General features: G+C 38.3%; 1 long non-coding RNA gene across 2 annotated transcripts in view; it reads left to right on the top strand.

Annotated features, from left to right (window-relative positions):
- The first annotated feature begins 499 nt into the window (after positions 1-499).
- The window catches only part of LOC126853137 (uncharacterized), a 34,925-nt gene continuing 13,936 nt past the window's right edge, over positions 500-21,488 (top strand). The window contains exons 1-4 of one of the 2 annotated variants that reach the window (XR_007687915.1): positions 500-643; positions 2,453-2,594; positions 18,287-18,540; positions 19,972-20,468. This is a non-coding gene — a long non-coding RNA (uncharacterized LOC126853137). Of the gene's footprint in view, positions 644-2,452; positions 2,595-18,286; positions 18,541-19,971; positions 20,469-21,488 lie in introns of those variants that run through there. The other variant, XR_007687916.1, reaches the window with a different exon arrangement.

Raw genomic sequence — 21,488 nt, 5'->3', positions numbered from 1 at the left:
CGCCGTTACGGAGTGTTAATAGTTTTCGTAGACGGTTTCTCTCATGTCCATACGAGAGGGTGCACGTGCGCGCCCCTTTATCGTGATTTATGATTTTTCGCGGCCGCATATCCCTCACGGTATTTCGTTTTGCATTTAACGGGGGCGGGATAAGTGCAAATTTGCATACACGCGAAAATTACGTCATGTTAAAAAAGCATGAAAGCGCAAAGCAGGTGAATAAAATGAGAAAAAGTGATTTAGATTAGATTATCTCTATCAAGAGAAAGAAAATTGGATTAATTATATTCCACATAAAAGGTCAATAATACCGGTCTATCATATTCGTACACACACCTGTAGGCCAATGCTTTCTTTCTCTCTCTCTCTCTTTCTCTTTCTCTGTCTCTCTCCTTGTTTCGGCTGAGGTATGTGTAAGAATATCAAGGCCTAACAATAAATAACAAGTGTAGGACTGTAGGAATGTAAACATTGTCCGTAGACGCGTCTACGAGTGAACATATTACACGAGTCTTTTAGTCATCTTACATAAAGTTTTGTTTTATCGAACGATGAGTTTTCTAATTTAAATTGTGAAATAACAACAATTAGAGACTTGTGTTTCCGAAGATTGTTTTATTGAAAACGCGCGACGAGCAAATGCGTAAGTAAAAATAAATGTGATCTGTACTTTTTTAAATAGAATCTAAATATTATATTATATCACTGATAAGCAGTGGTTTAAATATAAATATAGCACTGCGAACAGTGAAATGTCATTGTGAAAGAATCATTGAAAGACTCAGTTTGTAATACGAGATATTTTTACGCGTCGTTTATCATGGAAGTTACAATTATAATTATTACATCATTATGATTAAGAAGGTTATTAATCCGCACGAGAGAATTATTATTCGAGGCAGATAATCTCTGTAATTCAATGTCTGCAGAAATTATCTGTATTGTATATATCCGCTTTATTACGAATATTTCTATCGTCTCATCATGGAAAGTGATTTGACGTTTCCCAGGGACAGTTATAGGTAGAACGACACGACGTGCATCCTTTTTTCTTCTAGTAAAAACCAGTCCCACTTTAATGGGAACGAAACGCGACGTTCGTTATGATTCATTATTACGTTATCTAGATACAGATTTAAAGAGAAGATCGCCTTTATTACCAACAAATGTGTAAAATAAATAAAAATATAGAAATATAAATTAAATATATAATTATTAAACTCCATATATATATATATAGTGATTTTTAATCTCTCAGTTTCTTAATAAATCTCTTAGTCTTTTAAATAAGATAATTTATTATAATCATTCTTTTGAATATAGTCTCTTGGTAAAAGTAAAATTTGATTAAAAATAATTAATGTCAAATTTTTGTGAAACTATTATAAAAAAAAATTAAATAAAAAATAAAATTAAATTTACAAAATTATCTCGATGGACGAAAAACTATATATACAATTTAGAACGATGCGAATTCGAGAGAGTACGTGATTCGGTTCGCGGAATAAAACGTTCGTTCCCGAAAATCAAGATCGGTCACGCCTCGCGTGGAAACCGGGCGATTCTTCCTCTCGATGAACTCGATCGAGGGGCGAGCGCTCGCAGTAATGACAATTTCTTCCGATCGACTGCTCAACCCTTTTCGTTGTCGAACACGACCAGGTGACAGATTTACGGGCGTGTCATCGCGAGGAAAGAATTCGGTCACTTTGAATTCGCCGAGAGCTTTCCATGCGATTGCGCGCCGAGTGCGTGACACGTAATTGCGTTTGCTCTTTTGACATGATCGATTCAGATGGATTTTTCGATGATTGTGAAGATTATATAAGATTGAAATTATATATATAAAAATATGAAAAATGTTTTTTTTTTTAATTTGCATCGATAAATTTTTGTTCGAGCAGAAAACTAATAAAATAAGTATAAGATAAATCTTTAGTATTATTATTATTTTTAATAATATTATTCAAATATGAGATTATATATATATAAATTATTATTTTCATATTCTTAAATAAATAATGATTTTAACAATATTATTATTAATAAATAATTAAACATTTTTAAATGTTTAATCTCTTTTAAAAGTTCTGTATTCTCTTTCTCTTTCTCTCTTTCTGGAATGATTATTTTTAAATTTAAATAAATTACAAATAATATATGTACATATATAGTGGTTTTTATAACAATTAAATTTATATATACATAATTGAATAGAATATTATTTTTATTTCCGCGTGTGAAATCAGTATTGTTTACAATCGTGCAAGGTGTAGGGCGCGTAAACAGGTTTCTCTCTCGGTGGGGGAAGAAGAAGGAAAGAGAATAACCGATTATTCATTCGCGCATGTATCGCCAGACGTGATTAGCATGTCACTTAATTTGCCGTATCCGGCGTGGCCCACCGGCGGACATTTATTTAAATTTTACGCTCTTCCCTTGTGTGCCGCAGATGCGCGATCTATACGTACGCCCTTCGCCACGACGAAGATCCGTGAAATCACGTGCGCCCCTCTGACGACATAAAAGGACAACGTACGTCGCGTCCTTGCTAATTGGTCATGATATATCGTCTGGAGCATCGCGATTACGTGGTAAGTGACAACGATTTTTCTAATAAAGTTGAAGTTGCAAGCGTTATTGATTTTAAGTTAAGATCTTCAGTTAATTTAATTTAATTATATAATTATGTAGTTTAATTTCTTTAATTATTTTTCTATGACATATATTCTATGACATTAGAGTAAAAATGTGCAAAAATATGAATTTTAATAATTTTGCTTTGAAATATAAATTTATTAAAGAAGTAGATGATTTTTTGATTACACAGAGCAGACTGTTTTTAAGAGAGTTAAATCATTTTCGATACATAATACGCGAGATGAGATGCGTAGGTGATAAGAAGGGCGAGAGATAAACGCGTTTGTGATTAAACAACGGCATTCTGAAGCGCGACCCCGATGAAGCTTAGACGAGCTCTCGCTCTCGCATACTCAGGTGTTCGCTCTCACAAGCCTGAGCTTGGGATGTGTGTTTGAGTGTTTGACGTTCGCATTACAGCGAAAACCACTCGTTGTCCTTAACATACGTACATGTGCGTGTATATTGCGTATGTATGTGACGCACAAAGCGGAGTCTGCATTTCAGAATGCGTGACGAATGGGCATTCTTTGGAGTTTGGGCAGGTTTATCCAACATCCCTTTGAACGATGAAATGCAAATAGGGAAGAAACCGTGAAAATAAAGGTTTATTGGATTGCTTTGTATCAACGTGCTCGAAAAAGAAAGGAATTTACGTTGAAAAAAATTGCATTGGAAAATATCAAGGGTATTGATCTTATCAAGAGAAATTACAATTTTTAATTTCTATGTGCTAGTATAAATATATATTTTTAATATTTTCTTTCTATTTTTATTTTTATTTTTTTTTTGTTATCATAAATATATCATATCTTTAATATGTGAAAGAGACGAATCTAATTTGTATTTCTTTCGCAATTTTAATAATTTGACGAGGAATTGCAGCTTTGTATGAAAAGATATTTCCGAATGACGTTTTTGTGACATTTAAATGATTTTTTATATCATGTAATTTTTCTATGATTATCGCGTACATTGGGGAATTAAAATAAATCTTTTGATAGGATAATAGGATTGAAAATAGAAAATTTGTTTATGAATCGACTTTCCTAAATCTATCGTTAAAATTTTCTACGTTTAAAATCGACCTGCACAATTTTCTAAATTGCACATTAATTTACTGTTTGGCGCACCGTGTGTATCGAGAATTAAGTGATTCGTCGGAGATCAGGACAAGGAGGAATAAGGGGGAAGAACGAATTTATCCTGTAAAGTAACGGTGACGCGTAGGAAAAAAAAAATACATCGAAATTCTCGCGCCCCTCCTAGAAAATCCACACACGGCTTATCCCGGCTTATTCCGGCTTATCCCAATCATTGCTGCCCCGCTCGGCTCCTTCCTGGTGCCAATTACGTCAAATCAACGTCACGGGACAATGGCACATGCGTGCGTGCGTGTATGCACGCCGAGAATATCGCGCTGTACGCAATATCGAGGTACGAGACGGTGCATTGGAGGGACGCGTTTCTGGCTATTCAATTTTTAATTTCCTGCTCTGACCCCGGGATTAAAGGGCCGAGTGCCCCGTTAGGTCGATCCTTCGCGAGATCCTCGAGTCGCGATCTCTGCGACGGGAAAAAAAAATCGTCGGGAACGATGGTATCGAAGAAATATATTTTCTACATTTTGCAATATTATAACATAAATATTAAAACATAAATATCTTGTTCCATATATTTTTATTTTTTTTTATAAATATAAATATACGTGTGTGAAAGGATTTTTCTAAATTAAATTCAATTCAAATAGCTATTTCATTTATTATTTAAATTTATTTTATCAAATACTTAACTCGTTAAATTATTTATAAATCAATATTTAAAAAATTGTGGAATGGTTTTCTTTGAAATTAAATCTGTATTAAGAGAGAAAACCGACTTTAAATTCATTAAAGAATTCAATTTAAATTTTGAAATATCTTAAAAAGAAAAAAAGTAAAATCATATCACTCGCAAATAATTTTCGTTGAGATCTACCGAGATTTATGCCGGAAGTCGCGATTACATAGGATCGATCGCTGAAGTACACTCGCGCATATTAAATGTGCACGCGTTGCGTTCGTTCTCGTATTCGCCTAATGACCGGCTGTCAATACTTCCACGAGCGCATGGGATGAATGGGACGCTTTGACAGTTCGTGTACAGGCGGGGGCGGCGCGCGCCATTGTGATCCCCGCATTCGTTCCTGTCATTTCACCCGCTATAGGGTCAATATTGTCCGAGTGATGGAGCGTATCCCGTGTTTCTGTTTGCGTTATATAGATGAAAAGAGAGAGAGTGCAGGTCCGCGAAAATTAGCGCCAATTAGAGACTCGTGTAGCGCTGCGTCGCCCTTCGCAAGGTGCGGGGCGCACCTTTTGGCACACGCACCTTTTGGTACATCCTCTACCATTTCTCGAAAATCATAAAACGAAGCCAAATTATTCGCGAGAATTAAAACATAAATACCTTGTTTCATACATTTTTTTTATAAATATTTGTGTGTGAAAGATTTTTTTTTTAAGTCAAATTTCAAAGGGCTACTTAATTTATCATGTAAATTTAAGAAACATTTTATTTTGTTAACATATTAATTAAACATTTAACTCGTCAAATTATTTATAAACTGAATATTTAAAAAATTGCAGAGATTTTTGTAAATTTCTATTCAAACAGAAAATCGACTTTAAATTTATCACTCAAATTAAAATTTGTAATATCTTAAGAACAAAAAAAGTAAGGCTCAATTTTTAACTTATATAGATTCAATTATTGATGTTTAAGAAAAATACTCCAGAATTATTTTAATAATATTACAACCGAGAGATATAGTTCCTTATCGAGCTTGCTGTCAGCCTATAAAGAATTCAAATCGCGTATCTATCGAGATAATTGCGGAATCAGAAAATCAATGGCCGGGAATCGTATCGCGTAACGTATGTCGTTTCGCACCGACTGAGCCCGTTCAACGATTACAGTATCATCGCGATAGATCGCCGCCGTAATCTAATCCGATCAATCGCGAGTGTGATCCATTACCGTAATCCACTTTGCGCGGCGTTCTCTTTCTGATGCAGATGTTCCTTTCGTCGCGCGTCGCTAGAATAAAAAGGGTCGTGACCGAGCGATATGCAAAATCGCACCGGCTCCTCTCGTTTGTCTTCTCAACGTCCATCACTTTCGCTTTTCAGCTTACAATCTTGGATCAGTTCTGCGATTTGTTCGCGTGATGTTCATTTCTTAAATTCTTCTGTAGACTAAATTTTATATTTTCAATTTACCGCTATATTTCGAGGCTTCTCTCCTATATATATGCGCGTGCGAGAGAGAAGCTGGAGGATAAAAGACAAGAAGAATAATTTTCTCCCGTGATGAGAGAGGGACTCGAGCGATCTTCGCTTCGCAAAACGTCGCTTACGTTACGGCGGCGATCACGTTTTACGGCCTCCGCGTGCAATGCAGGCGGAATAAAATCGGCGGGATGTGGTCGGAATACCGCGGCCGGTGCCTTATTTTGCGGCCGGCGAAAAACCGCAGAGACAATCGACGTTCGTCCCCGTGCGTTTTACGAAACGCGCCTCTGCGAATGCCGTTGCTCAAGTAACGCGGCGACGTGACGCGCCTTAAACACGGTATAACTGACGCGAAAATAGATTTACAAAAAAATTAGCATCCTCAAGAAAGTATAGCGCGATCAGAAATCAGTCTCCTTAATTTCTAAAACTGCCAAAAAATTAGTAAAGTTTAAAGCAAATGATGAAAAATATATTAATATATGTATATAAATATTTAATTGTTTAATCTTGCCCGCGATCGAGAATCTAATAATTATTAAAAATTTAAATATGTACGAAATTGGAAAACAAAATTATAAAGAGAATTATAGAAAATATTTTCTTATTTTTAAATCATGTGATCGAGCTTCTCTCAGAATAGATGATACTTTATTTGCAACGTCTTTTCTCTGTCTTTCAAGTTTTTTTTTTTTTGGAAGCAGTGTGATCTTGAAATAATCCTGTCTTGTGTAGCGAACGCAAATTCGGATCACATGGCGAGAGAAAAGGAAATTCTATTTATGCGTACCTTGCCGACTTTTCGTCCGATCGATCCGGGGTGACCCTCGTAACGCGATACGTCGATTTACCTGAACTGTTTGCCTGTCCGTCCGTCCATCCGCCTGTCATCGGGAGAACCCGCGTTGGCTTTTCGACTTTCGACTTTGATTGACGGCCGAATCGATTCAATCGCTACCGAGGCTATCGCTCGCGTTTTTGTGCGACGCGATCGTTTGAAACCCGCCGCATCTGGCGGAGAGAGACGTTCGATACGCCATAATTATGTGCCATCCGCTCGTGTTTTGCCACCCCCGTATTAGGAGGCAAGCGAGACGATTATATAAAAACAAAGATTAATAACGTGAGCGAAATATATTTCGTGCTAACGATACTTCTTACTGTAATCGGTGCGATTGATGTCATTAATACTCTTGGAATTTATTTATTAAAAATTCGTAAAATCGAGTAGGCGAAAGTGTCGATAACATAATAATTTTGATAAATTGGATTTTTTATTTATCTCACGCAGAAATTATTTAATACTCTTAGTATTTAGTGACTTCGTGACTATGCATGTGTCGAAATTCGTTATAATCACTGCGTTTCTCGATCCGATCTCCAGGGTATCTGGAGCTGAAAGAACATCCGGTGCCGAAAGAGAGGGAGATCACACACGATCCGTATATATTTATACTATAATAGAGACGTTCGCGCGTACGTGACGTGTAATTAAACGTAGTCGCGCCGATTCTGCGCACGATCGGTATTTGTGATCGTGATCCCCTGTGATGCTGGCAATTACCGGGAGCTTAGAGCACCAAATACGGAGTAGCTCAAAGGTCGGCCCACCCCTGACCACCCCCTGGCACTGCCATGACGGGAGGGACACGTGCCTGCAAATATTCATATCCCCCTGGATACGGGACGAGAGAGTCTGAAGTCTCTCTGATTGAGGACGAGGGTAAATCGTAGCTTCGCGTTAGCGAAATTTGTCCGAAAGAATCTCCGCGTGCACTTAATGATATAAATGAAATCATGTCTGCAGTCAACGCGATCTGAGTTTGAAATAGAATGTAAAAATAAAAGACCTAATTTTGATTGAAATTTTATTTAAAGTGAAAATTAAAAAATTGGAAAATAAAGAGTTGATTTTACATGAATGCATTTTTATTTCTAAAATTCAATTTTATGTAAAATTAAATATGCAAGAGTATAAAAGCGCCGATGAGAATTAATTTAATGTCGATTATTTTTAATTCCGCTTTATTATTTCAAAAATATGATTTTAAAAACTACCTAACCAGACGTATATTCACACTTCTCTCGGGTATAATCTCTCTTTTATTTGCTGCCTGTTGTTAGAGAAGAAAATGTGATATCGACACTCGTAACAAGGTGAACGTGACGATGAGAGAATTTCGGGACGGATCGCATCGCCACCTTCGGCAGGGCCCCGGGTATATACGACTCAATTGAACTCGAGTCGCTTTCCTCGAGCCGTGTGTGCGCGGAGCCACCCCGAACAAATCCCGATATAATGCCTCGCGTCCGGGAACGTTTCAATCGAAAAACGACACCGAGAGAATCCGAGTGAGCACGGCGCGGCGCCCGGCATTAAATCCCGGGGACGCGTGTTTGCGCATGTTTTACATCGGCGCCCCGAACTGTTTGCAGACAGTAAATTATGTCGCACAATGCAACCGGGCCGTGAACCCTTTCCGCTCGCGGATTATAAAACGGGGAAAGGCGGAATCTCTATGGATGCCCTTTTGTCGGTTCCCGGGGCCTCATCGCGTTTTCTCGAGATCATCGACGCTTATCCCTGGGATGCCCTCCTCTTGGCAAAGGAAAAAAAAAAAAATTATCGAACGTAAAAATAATTTGCATTTCTTATACACGTATAAAACTGGATTAATTATGCTAAACATAATTTGCCGAGGCTGAAAATAATTTTGTGACGACGACGACGACGATAACGACGACGGGCGTTGTATCGATCGCTAACGTCTCCTCCTCATCTCCATCCTGGTATCCATGACGACGTTGCAATGGCCGCCGAGGTACGTCGCGGCGCCTGCGTCCTCCCGACGTAATTAGATTCCTCGTTGCGATAAAAGCGTTGTCCCGCGGAATTTCGGCGGGGTCTCCCTCCCTATGCGACGTTCGGGAAGACGCCTACTTTAAACTCGAGCTCGAACACGATCGAAAGAATTTTTGTACGAAATTGTGAGAATTAATGTAGATGCCGGCTTTTATCGCAACCTCATCATCTTGTCAAAATTTAATTACAGACTAATATTATATTAAAAAATTTTTTAGTTTCAGTTAATTGAACATAATATTAAAGTCAATTTTTGAAATTAATTATATTATCTTTTAGGAAACAATATTGTCTTAATATCGTCTTTTTAGAAAAAATATTAATGTATAATTGTTTTTGAAATATAAAATTTTATTATGCTACTCTATATTAATAGTAATTTGTCGTTTCACGTTAAAGATGAAAATAAGTAGTTTAAATTTTTAGGAGATGGAAGACAAAAAAAAAGATTATTATACATATAATTAAAGTAAAATTTATAGTTTTGATATACATATACAATATTTAGTAATAAAATTATACCGTAAGATATTTCTAGTCGATGCAAAGATGGTTTTTCTTAACTCGATCTTCAATATCTCCCGCGAAAGCTCTTCGGATAAATTAATATAACGCATTTTTATTATCTCCAGTTAAGAATCTCAATAAAAAACCTAATAGCTGTAAAGAAAAGGCTGAGAAGAGAAAAAGGGAGGACTATACCTATGCTCGCGCACATTAATAAAAATTTCACCGGTCGATGCGTCTGCACCATAGAAAGATTTCTCCTGTAGCGCACCGGGATGAAGGAGTCGTTAATAGACGAAGTCTTCCGGCAGGTAACTCTTTCGAGACGTGTGTACCCTGGGGCCCCCCCCCCCGGCACTCTTTTTCCGGGCCGTCGCTCAGGGGCTCTCTTTACGTTGTGTGTGCCTCCCCCCTTTTATTTTGATTTATTCGACGTTGACTCGCTCTGACGCCCTTTGCCGACTCGCGCCCCCCGTGCCGTACTCCGGTGCCCCGATGAACGGATTGTGACTTAATGTCAGCGGGCTTTCTCTCCTTTCGTTTAGCGCGCGTTAGCCCTTCCTCGGTGTTGATATGTTACAATAGAGAGAAAGACGGGTAAAAATAGATACGCAATTTTTATTTTATTGTTCTAATTTTTTTTTCTATGAAAGATTAATTTTATATTTTTTCCTATGAAAGGATAGAAACATATAAAGTTTTTTTTTTCTCTTCTTAGAGATTAAAATGATAAAAATTAATGAATATATTTACATTGATATTAAAAAATGGCAGAAAGTTTCTTTTTTTTATGATTAAAAACTGGACGCAAATAGACAAATTCTAACATAAACTGTACAAATAATAGAAAATTTATAGAAAATAATTTTTTCTTATTAATTCTTATTATTTTTTCATTATATTTTTCATTCTTATCAAGACATTTGTCTATAAATCGAGATGAACATTAGAAACGACGCGATTCGTGACGTGTCGTGTCGACGACTTCGTAAAAAAGAACCCGTCCCAGTTTTTTTTCCCGATAAAGATGGAAATTCGCGTATTACCCCATCGGGATGACGCGACGAACGGGTAACACATGTCGATCGAAGGGAGAGAAAGAGAGCAAAAAGGGCGATGGGGTTAGATTCGTTCGCTTTTTACCCCAAAAGCAGAGTTTAGTGTCGCTGGGGTCGTAAATCAAGCAGCGTAAAATCAATTACCACTTATCGCCCGGCACAATCGTCGAGGAAAAAAAAAAAAAAAAGAAATCACCCTGCGAACCTGTCGCTCCGTAATTTTTGCACGCGAGTTACGCGCAAACGGCCAGATGTTGCCGGAATATGCGGTTAATTTCTACATATTTTCTTTAAATGCAAAAAGGCAGGAGAAATCTCGAACAATTTCAATTTTTCTGTCCTTGATAAGAACGAAATAATGTAATGACTAAAGAATATTAATTAAATTTTATGCCAGCGATAACGTAAAATTCTTAAAATTAACTTGATTTTTGATAAATTTAAACAGAGATAGAGCAATGAAAAATCTTATAAATGAAATAAAATTAAATGCATTTCAAGAACGCTGCCGATCTCGTGTATCGATGTCAGAAGTAGATCGGGATGCGCTCTTCAAAAGATACCGAACTAAGAGCTTTCGCGCAAAAACAGCCGTTTCATCTCCGCGACAATCGGCGATGTTATCGTTTTCGAGATGCAATGGATACCTACGTCTCTCCTTTCATCCTCAAGGACTCGTCCCTGAAAGTTCTTCCGGCAGGGGGGAAAAAAGAAAAAGAAAAGGAAAAACGAGGCGTAACAAAGGCAACGAGCGTAAGAGTTCTTGCCAATTTCTCGCGCCGTAAAACACGAGTCTTCTCGCTCTTACGCAGGACTTACTCATAATACTATCGAGACACAAAGGACACTGTCAAGAGACTTTGAAAGACAGACCTTGAAAGAGAAAAGATGAAAGCACTAGAGAAAATATAACAGTAGGAAAATAGAAAAGATAAAAACAGGACAATATAATAATATCTATGAATAAAATGTAATACAAATTACTTTAATACGGGAAAGAGAAGTTAAGTTGACAAACATTTCTTTTGAGGAGATGTTTTGCTTAGAAATCGCTCTCGAAAAAAAGATGTTTTCAGATTATTATTAGTCGCTTCGGATCATCGGTCGTGTTTGCCTTTCCCAGATATACGCATAATCTGGCCATTTACTCGGCGTTTTCGCGCCTTCGCATTATTGTGCGGAACGGGTAAATAAGCCGGACGAGGTATATCCTTCGGGAATCCGCTTAAGTGCCCCATTTTCGGCCACTGACGTTTTGACATTTATCGGGCAACTTGTGCGAAAGGGTGAATTGTATCCCTGCCATTTCCCAAGGATACATTTCATCGTCTCTCCTGTAATATGCATTTAATTTTCCAACGATATCCATTTCTCGGTTACGATAAAATTAATACAAATAATTACATCGTATAAAATTTAATTATACGTATGTGATTAATATTGTTAATTATTTATTAAAATTTTTTTATCTCGTATATCACGCGCACACACAATGGCTATAAGGAGATTTCGCTTTATAAAAATCTTTTTCGATCGAAATTATCAACACATATCGCGAAAGTATTATCCGTCAGTCTCGATTTCATAAAAACGTCCCCCTCGAGTGCCCCTTCTTGTCGATCGAGATCTCGTAATATCTCATGCACACATACGAGACGCGCAAAAAAAAAAAAACTGTTTTTAAACGCGCTCCATGAGGAGCGGATTAGCTTTCTCTCGATCGCTCGCCATTCAAACGTGCATGTTTGAGCCTTCGAGGCGGAGAAGCGGGACGTGGGGGCGCGCGTCTCTTGGTCCTGGCCAAGGCGCGCATTCATCTCGCCTTAATCCGCTGATTCCGCTCTCGGCGCATGACGACGCTACGCGCTCCCCGGCTCCCGAGATTCGATGCCATTCTCCTTTTTTTTTTCTCTCTCTCCTCCACTCCGACGTTACGAGCCATTCAATTCGAATACCGGGATCCCTTTCAGGGAATTTTTAACGCTATCCCTGTTTGCCGACAGGATCCGCCCCGGCCGGCGTTCGTTTCGTTCATCTCACGGGACGCTCTCGGCACGAAGGTACCCACGCATCTCTGTGCGCGTAATTGTCGATTAACTTTGTAATACAATGTATTGAGCCCGTACCTTGCGGGAGTTTCGATTGAGCCGGTATTACAAAGAGAAGCTCGGGGAGCTGGATTTCTAACCCGTTATATTGAAAAATTATATAATCGAACTTTGTTACGCTCTCTGATTTGAAATTGAACAATCTGATGTATTTCAAGATTATCTTTTTATGATGCAATTGTATCTGATTGAATTTTATTTATAGAAATAATTGTGAATATAATTTTACAAAAATAAAATACGTTAATTGCAATGCCTTAAATTATATCTCGGAGAGAAATTTGACAGCTAAATTTTTAATTTATCATAATGAAAAAGTTTTTCATATTTTTATATGAAATTAGAGTAAAGGTATTTTCGACAGATAATTTTCAATTTACGTAAATTTGATTTATGAAGCAAAATTCGCAAGAGAAAGCACCTTTCTTTCCAAGGGAATAATATTTACGCCTCGTGACATATGATGACATTTGACGACGAGGAAATTATGTGAAGCTTCCGAAAGAAGAACCGGAAATAAATTCGTCACTGTCGGAATCTTAGAAAACGATAGCGTCGTTTTCCGCGACTTAAAGCATTCGTAGATCCTCTTCTCGACGGAGAATGAAGATATCAATTACGCGGCGTGACGTATTCGTCCACGTCTCTCGTACAGGCACTCGAGCATACCGAGTAGGGTAGCGTGATGAGGATGTATCGATATTAATACGTGGCGGCGGGGCAGCCAGTGATCGATAGGCATTCGCCGCCTCTGATCCGTGTAATTCGCGCGCATAAGAGGATACCGGGTGGACGCATTGTGCGACTGTCAGCTCCTCCGTTTGCCGGGGATCTCTACAACGGGTATCTCGCTTGCGCATTTCTGGAAATCCGAGCGGTCAGAGTAAAGAGAGAGAGAAAGCGGGAAGGGAGGGGGGGGGCGGCTCGTTAGCTACCTGCGGGCCCTCTCGATTTTGACGTAGGCCCCCTCAGCCGGTTTCGATTCGGTTCCGCGCTTCCGTCACGCGCCCCGGACACGAAAACGTTCGCGCTCGATCGCGCCAAATCGCGATTTTACGCGAGTGCCTCGAAATAAGCGGGAAAAAAGGAGCGGAGGAATTTATTGTATTTCTTTCGTAAGAATAGAAGAGAGAATAAAATTACGTCCTTCTCTTACGCAAATTAAACATGAACGTATCGTCATAAACAATTTCATACATGAGTTAATTTTTTTATATTTGGAAAAAATTTATTATATATTATATATATATATATATATATATATATATATATATATAATATATATAATAAATTAAATAAATAAAAATCATATTCAATTAAATAAAATCATAAATCGATATATATATATATATATATATATATATATATATATATATATCGATTTATGATTTTGAAAAATTCTTATAATAATACAAGTTTTTATTTCGTGAAATGAAGACTATAAATAAATTTGTTTCTACGTTTTGAGGTAGAAGTTATCAAACGGCGATAAAAAAAAATGAACATGATAATCAAACTATTAAAGACATTTATATATTTTTAGTGAATGGTAATTTTATTTTGCAAGACAGTGAAGAGTGAAACTCATAATTATCATGGTAAAAGTTTTTCTTAATTTATAAATTTAATTTTTCATTCAATATTTTATCGCGCAAGAGTTTTATATCACAAGCAGGTCGCTAGAATGGAGCAGATTAAACTTAATTTAAGTTCTTTGGGAGTTTCTCACGATTTCTTCTCTTTTTCGTAACGTCAAAAAGGAGGAGAACGTTCCGCTCTGAGAGCATCATGAATTCCAGGGTGCATATCGATCTCTCGATACCGTGATCGAGAGCGGAATTCGCGGAGAAAAGGGGCCCGTTGACGCGAGAACGAACGTGAAAGAAAAAAAAAATGAGGGAAAAAGACGCGATTGTCGGAAAGCTAAGGTGTTAAGGTGCGTAGGTGCAACGGCGGTTGTTTGCCGCGAATTGAATGGTGGATGCGTTACGACGTTACGTTTCAATCCACGGGAGAAGATGAAGAGGGCGAGGGAGGGGAGGGGGAGGGGGGGAGAAAAGAAGATCGAAAGTGCGTCCGGCAGGTAGCAGTCCACATTTAACGGCGTTCTATGCCATTTACACCTTCGAAAGTGTCGACGACGACGACAGGGGGTTGCATCGCATCGTCCTTGGCGCATTGTCGACACCGCTATACGGTGTGACCATTGACGAAGCGACTTCCCGTCACGCCAACTGGCCGCTCTTTTTCTCCACTCGCCCTTTCTCTTTTTTTCTTTCTCTCTCTTTCTCTCTCTATCTATCTATCTATCTATCTATCTATCTAGCTTTGATCTGCACTGTCGCGTGTGTAAATCGCCGTCGTTTCGCTCCGCGTGGGACTTTGGTGCGACCTATATATTTACGCGCGATGAAAGAGGATGTATTTGTAAGGAAATAACTTTGTAAGATATATTTGAAAATGTTGCGGTGATGGAGAAATACATAGATAAAATATTTGAAAAAAGAGGGCGTAACAATTGTTTAGAAAATTTTGAATATACATTTTCAAGGCGATTTTTAATTATCTTTTATTTCTCTTAAATTTCTTTCGTTTTGAATCTGACTCCTTTATGCTGAAATAAAAGAGACAAAGACAGAAGTTTTTCTCTTTTTTCAGAAATATAATGTTGCATTCAAAATTTATCATTTAAAACTTGCAAGCAATTAAATTCTACATAGACGCGTTGTATTTTACCGACCAGCTTTAATTTACGACTTCAGAGCAACGCGGTATCCCCGAGTCGCTTACAATGTAAAAGGCTCAAGGGAACGGGGCTCCGAACATCGCAAGGAGGATTTCGGGGATCCAAAGAGGGCCTGAGGATGAGCGGACTCGCGCGAAATTTAGCACCTAGAAGACAGTTACGAGGCGCATCGGACCGCGGGCGAGTGAAGCACGCTAATTTCACAGTCGTTTAAACGGCGATAACTCAACGAGATTTACAACACGCGCCGGAGGATTTCCAGCACGTGTGTAAGGCCTCGGCTTTGACATCATATTCCATTAGAGCCGAAACCGGCCGCGGTTCTCCGCTTCGATTTTACGAGCGTCTCGTCGTCGAAAGAAGCTCGCGCTCCTTTTACATAATACTGCACAAATGTTGTATTTATATTTGTTTATATATACATATTTATATGTAACGACGATCAGAGAATTTGTCAAGAAAATTTTTTTATCTATAGTTCTTAATATCAGTAATCCAAAATAATTATTTTTTAGGATTTTTATTATACTTGAAATATAAAAATATCGATATAATATTTATTTTTATTTTTATCTCAACTTTATTATTATGACAGTTTTCGAATTATAAACATTCTAATAATCAAAACTTTCTTTGAATAATTTCACGAAGGCAAGTATATATATTAACTTTATTAACTATGATTATAAAGAAACAGAGATAACAAAACCAAGGATATTTCATATCAGCGTAAGAATAATGTAACGTTTCATACACTCCGTCTCATTCCCATTTACTCTCGTAGCATTTACAGCCGCGTGTCGGAAATAGAAGAATCCTCTCGAAAGGGTCTCGAGACCAGACTCTCGAAGAATAGCTTCGCAATCGCGTCCGATTCTAGGTCGCCCGAATTCCCGGGACACGTGGCCGATGTCGCGGAAAAGGCCCGGTCTTTCTCGCGAGTTCCGGAACTCGCGTCGTCGTGGCGGGTCGTCGTCAGCGTCGGTTATAATAGCGGAGCAGAGCTCCGGGAGCTTCGTCCAAATAAACAGCGACGCCATACGCGCGCTCTCGCCACTTTTATTATCGACGAAAACGACAATTTTATTGACGGCGACGAGGATTGTTTGGACCAGCCTGGGCGGGCTTGCGCGTCGCGAGAGTAAAAAAGCGCTTTGACGCCGCGAGTGCCGACAACGTCTGTTGTCCTCGACAAAGGTCGGGAGAGACACTCAACCCCGGATTAACGCACGTCCGGTTCTTTAATCAACGCGAGTCGTCTTTGATGTAGCAGAAATTAATACCGAGCAAATAGCGTTGCAAAATGTGTTTCGTATTAAATTATGTGTCCGCGATGCTTAATAAATATATTGATGTATATTAATTAGCTTGTAATTTGTAGCTTTTTAATATTGCTTGTTCTATGAACACGATATATATAGTTATTTATTTTTAAAATTATGTTACGTTTTAGATATCATTCAGATTTCGGGAGAGGGCAAGATCATAAACGAATATTTCCGGCTAATCGAGCTTTGTGAATGTAGATTAGGCGCCGAAGCGAATAAAAGATCCGGCAAAAGGGTGCAAACTCGCACCCTGGTCTCCCATGGTGGACAATGTCCATCATGGAACTGGATGTCCACTTTTCGCAATTGCCACGATAGCGAAAATTGCCGGTGCGTCCGGATGGGCGGTCTCGCTTCCAGATTTCACCCCCTTTTCTCCGCCCGTCCCTCACCTTCCTCCCCCTGCATTTACCTGTGGTATTACGTCGAATTCGCTTTTTTTTTCTCGGAGCAAAAGACGCGCAGCTGCGTTATAATATTTTTTTGAACACCGTAGGATTTAATTGACAGAAGAGGGGCCTCGCTATACGGGGCAACCTTGTATCCACCTTCCGCGTTAACATCCTCCCCGCTTCTCTCCCCTCCACCACCCTCCTCTATAATTCGATCAAGCACCCCGTTGACGCGCTCCGACACACTGTTGACATTTGGTTATTTTGACGTCACGCTGCGAGACGTCGTTGATTCAATGAGAAATAGCGAGAGAAAGAGAGGCGGCAAGATCTTTCCTTTCGATGGAACAACCCTTCTGCGGGCCCTCCGCTTTGAGGACCACCCGCTGATTGAACCACCGTGTCGGTCCATAAACGTGGGGAAAAAGTGCTCCAGAATTAACGGATTCCGGAGTCAAGTCCAAGAATTTAAAAAAAAAAAAAAAACTATAGAAGAGTCCATTTGTTTCACCATACTTTGCCCGGAGCACAATAGTTTTTATACACCAAAGAAGAATGAAACTAACGATTCGCATTCGTTCTGGAATTTTAGAAAACATCTATGGCTTTTGTGATCTCAATTCACATTTTTCGAACTAGAACAAGATATATTTTTCGAAACAAACGCGTCAAATGATTTTTACAATTATTAAATTTTTTTTGAGGATTTGTATTTATTTATTAAAAATCAATGTTTCATTTAATTAATATAATCACACAAAATACTATTATTAGAATCGTATGGCGATGCGTTAAATCTGAACACAAGTCCTTACATCAAGTCGTTTTTTGATCGAAAAAAATTACGATAAATAATTGCGATAAAACATCCAGAAGATATTCAGGAAATATTATTTGCGAAGCATTAATTTCTTTTTATATCCTTTTTCGTTAATGAAAAAGAGATTTTACGATTTTACTATTAATCTCGAATGAATGCGAATCGTGAAAAGTATGAACGCACAGACGATGACGTCGATCTTTTTCATGAACCCGGCTATACAGCGAGACGAATGCGAGACGATTAAACTGTCGGCACGAGTCATCTCGCATACAAAAACTCGCTCATCGCTTTTCCAAACTTACCTTTACCCTTCGATTTTAGAAAGTGAAATGGGGCGCCGAAAAATGTTTCAACGATAAATCTGTCGTAAATGCTATTTAAAGTCATCGTAAATAATAAATGCTTATTTAGATAATCTTGAAATAATCGATGATTATTAATTATATAATGCCGGAAAAAATCTTTTCAATCTTTAAAATATTATTCTATATTATGTAGATATAATTTAGAAAATAAAAAAGGAGATAATATACTGAGATATTCTTCTAGATGCACGGGGATGGCACTTAACGACGAGAGAGTGCATCACCTGGTAGGACTATCCATCACGCGTTTGGAAAAAGAAGCGGAGGGCGACGGCGAGGGAGTCAAAGCGAAAGGGATGCGTCCGCAATTTGTCCTCGTCACGTTTCGCGCTGGCGCTCTCTAAGAGGCGAGAAAGGGGTTGCAGCGGGGGTTGTAGCTTGTAACCTCGTTATACAAGGACTATATATTACCGTCGACTATCATCCAGCCTGTACGAGGTAACGCTCGCCTGTCCATTAACTCCTCGTCGCAGGATATTAACGTTTTGTATATAGGACGAAAAGGTGGGGGGGAGCGAAGGGAAAGGTCGAGGCAACGATACGATTCTGGTTGAGCTCGTAAAGCACACCCGGTGTACAATCGCCCACGTGAATTCTTTCCGTTACGCGTACCTCCTTTGAGTTTTACATCGTCAAATAAAGGGTTCGACACAACAGTTTGAGTTTAGTTCTTTTTAAAAGAAGCGAAGAAAATTAATCTTATACAGTTGTGACAAAATTATATTTAGATTAATCAAATTCTTAAAAAATTTTAATCTGTGAGTTTTTAATTTAGAGATTAATCTAAAAAATTACATTTAATATAAATTTAATTTAAGTAAACATAAAAATTTTTTTAAGCTTATAGTTTGAACGCGAATTAATAAACTTCACTTTATGTTCTCATAATAATTTAAATGTATTTAAAAATTTGAATTCAAACTAATTAAGTCTGACATTAGCAATACAAATAGGTAAACATTTATTTCTTCATGAATTACTTGAGTTTATATATATATATATATATATTATATATGAGAGACATGCAAGAGAGAGATACAATTCTATTTTCTCTCGTTTCATACGTCGATTTTCATTTTTATTCTCTGCTAAGAGGGTGACGCGAAAGGCGCTGCCATTTGGACGTTTTAATGTAGGCATAATTGAAGAACGCATAAGGGCTGATTACGAGATATAAAAGAGACCACACCATTCGCGCGACACAAAAGTACAGCAAAGACAATGACGGGCGACAAAGCTGACGTTGATTAAAATGCGAATTAGAAAATTAACACGCGCGCCCTAATCACGCTTTATCGCCCTTATGGTAGCACGTGTCAACTGTCACGTTTCAACTGTCAGTTTCGATTATGAATCTCTGAATTGTCAGTCGACTTTACAAAAGTCTTTACCGTCGTCTTTATAACTCGATTTTTTAACTTCGAGTTTTTTTTATTGCTGACCTCTTTGCGTTGACAAGCATTTTCCTAAATCTTATTACATACATTTTCACGAATAAGCAGGCGGAGAATCAATGGATCGATCGATCAACCGTACGTCTTTTCGAACGTGTGTCGTAGCCGGAAATAGAAAGCCGTTTCGTGCCGACGTTTCGTCTTGATCGTATTTGTACAAGTTGACCCTCGAAGACCTCTACGTAGAGGAGACCCTCGAAAGGTCCTAGAGAGCTCCTCGAAAGAGATCGAGGGCGCAGATGTTTATTTTGACGCGCCGGGACCTCGCGACTTTTCGAGTACGCAAATGCGTCCTTTGCATCTCAAATTTGTCAAGGTGTTCACTTGTATGAATATATCAAGCGCCATGATAATTATTAAAAAATATCTTTGCGCTATATATTTATAAAGCGAATATAAAATATTGAAATTTTAGTGAGATGATCTCGAATCGATCTGGACGTAACGGCCGAATAAATTCACATGGCGCAGAAAACAGGGTGGCGGAGGGAAGAGACGGGAGGAACACGGAGGAGGACGAGTAAAAAAAGGGAAGCTGGTGATAGAGAGAAAAAGAGAGAGAGAGAGAGAAAGGGGAAGCCGAGGGGGTGAGGAGGGATGTGGTGAGGAAGCCGTTGAGACGCGATCAGCGATGTTCCCTTTGTGCGGTTTCGCTCGCCGTCGCGGATCGAAGGAGAGAGAGAAGAGAAAGACACCGCGTTCGTCTTCCAGCGTTCTCTCCATTGACGAAGCCAAAGTAACCGTGTAATCGAGACCGGCCACGGTGTAGTTTCTGGGCCTTTTTTTTCCTCTCTCGTCTTTTTGCCAGCGCTTCCTGCCGTCCTGCGAAATTCGCGTTCCCAGCACGGCCGATTTCGCAAGATCGGCGTGAAGACGCGGCAAGACGAGAATTTTCCGGCAAACGAGGAAGAAAGGGACTCTAATTTTGCGGACGTTTCGTTTTTGTGATCGAAAATTCCTGAAAAAGATTGTCGTCCGAAATTGTTGTAATTTTGACGAGGTTTAATCTCTCGATGTGTCAAGCGATATGTCAAATTGACTTCTACATTTTTTCGGGAAAAAAAATAGCAGATGTAAATATTTTATGAATTTATATAAAAAGATTTTTATTAATTATAAATTCACTTTAGATGATAATCTATAATTGAGTGACAGAGAGAATGGAAGATGAACTTTTATTTTGTAAATATTATATGAGATTGTATTAATTCTTGCTTAATAATATCCAGATTTTCCTTGTTCGATATGAAGAAATTAATTGTATACGTGTAATTCAAACAAATCTTGTTTTAATTCTACAACATATTAATACTTATGTTAAGAGAAGCATTTTACAAGAGAAGGATTAAGTCATTTATTAGCTATAAAAAAGAGGCAGAGAGTTATAACATGGCCGCTGTATTAAGGAAGCTCGTAATTCAATATCAGTAATTAATTTAATCAGACCTTATAACGTGTCTATTTAACAGATATCTTGGGAAGTTGGCGACCGTCCGAGCCGGTTATATCGCTTTCCTTATTCTTCTTTCTCTACACTAGTATCGATTCAAGACGGCGTATAATTCGATATTGATATCGCAATTCGATATCCAGCAGTCGAGTTACTCGCCGACCACGCGCGTCGTCGGTTCCCTGTATAACGTTTCCACGGTGCTCTAGTTATAACGGTACGAACTTGTTAAAGCCAGTTGCACCGATGCGAATCGACTCCCTTCATCTTTAGCATTTTCGTAGCGTTATCATTTGCACAAAATACTTCTAACATTTTACTTATATTGATATTCGGACAGATAATTTCTCTAAAAAAATATATTATACATTTATAATTTTTAAAATATTTTTTTTCTCTATTATATTATCCTAAAAATCTGTCATTAGAATCAAGTTTTTTTAGAACATTCTATATATACGACTAATTAATTTAATTAGCCT

This window comes from Cataglyphis hispanica, chromosome 11, assembly GCF_021464435.1.
Source record: "Cataglyphis hispanica isolate Lineage 1 chromosome 11, ULB_Chis1_1.0, whole genome shotgun sequence".
In the NCBI taxonomy this organism is placed as follows: domain Eukaryota; kingdom Metazoa; phylum Arthropoda; class Insecta; order Hymenoptera; family Formicidae; genus Cataglyphis; species Cataglyphis hispanica.
The sequence above is the reverse complement of the archived record's forward strand: the minus strand, read 5'-3'. Positions and strand labels throughout refer to the sequence as shown.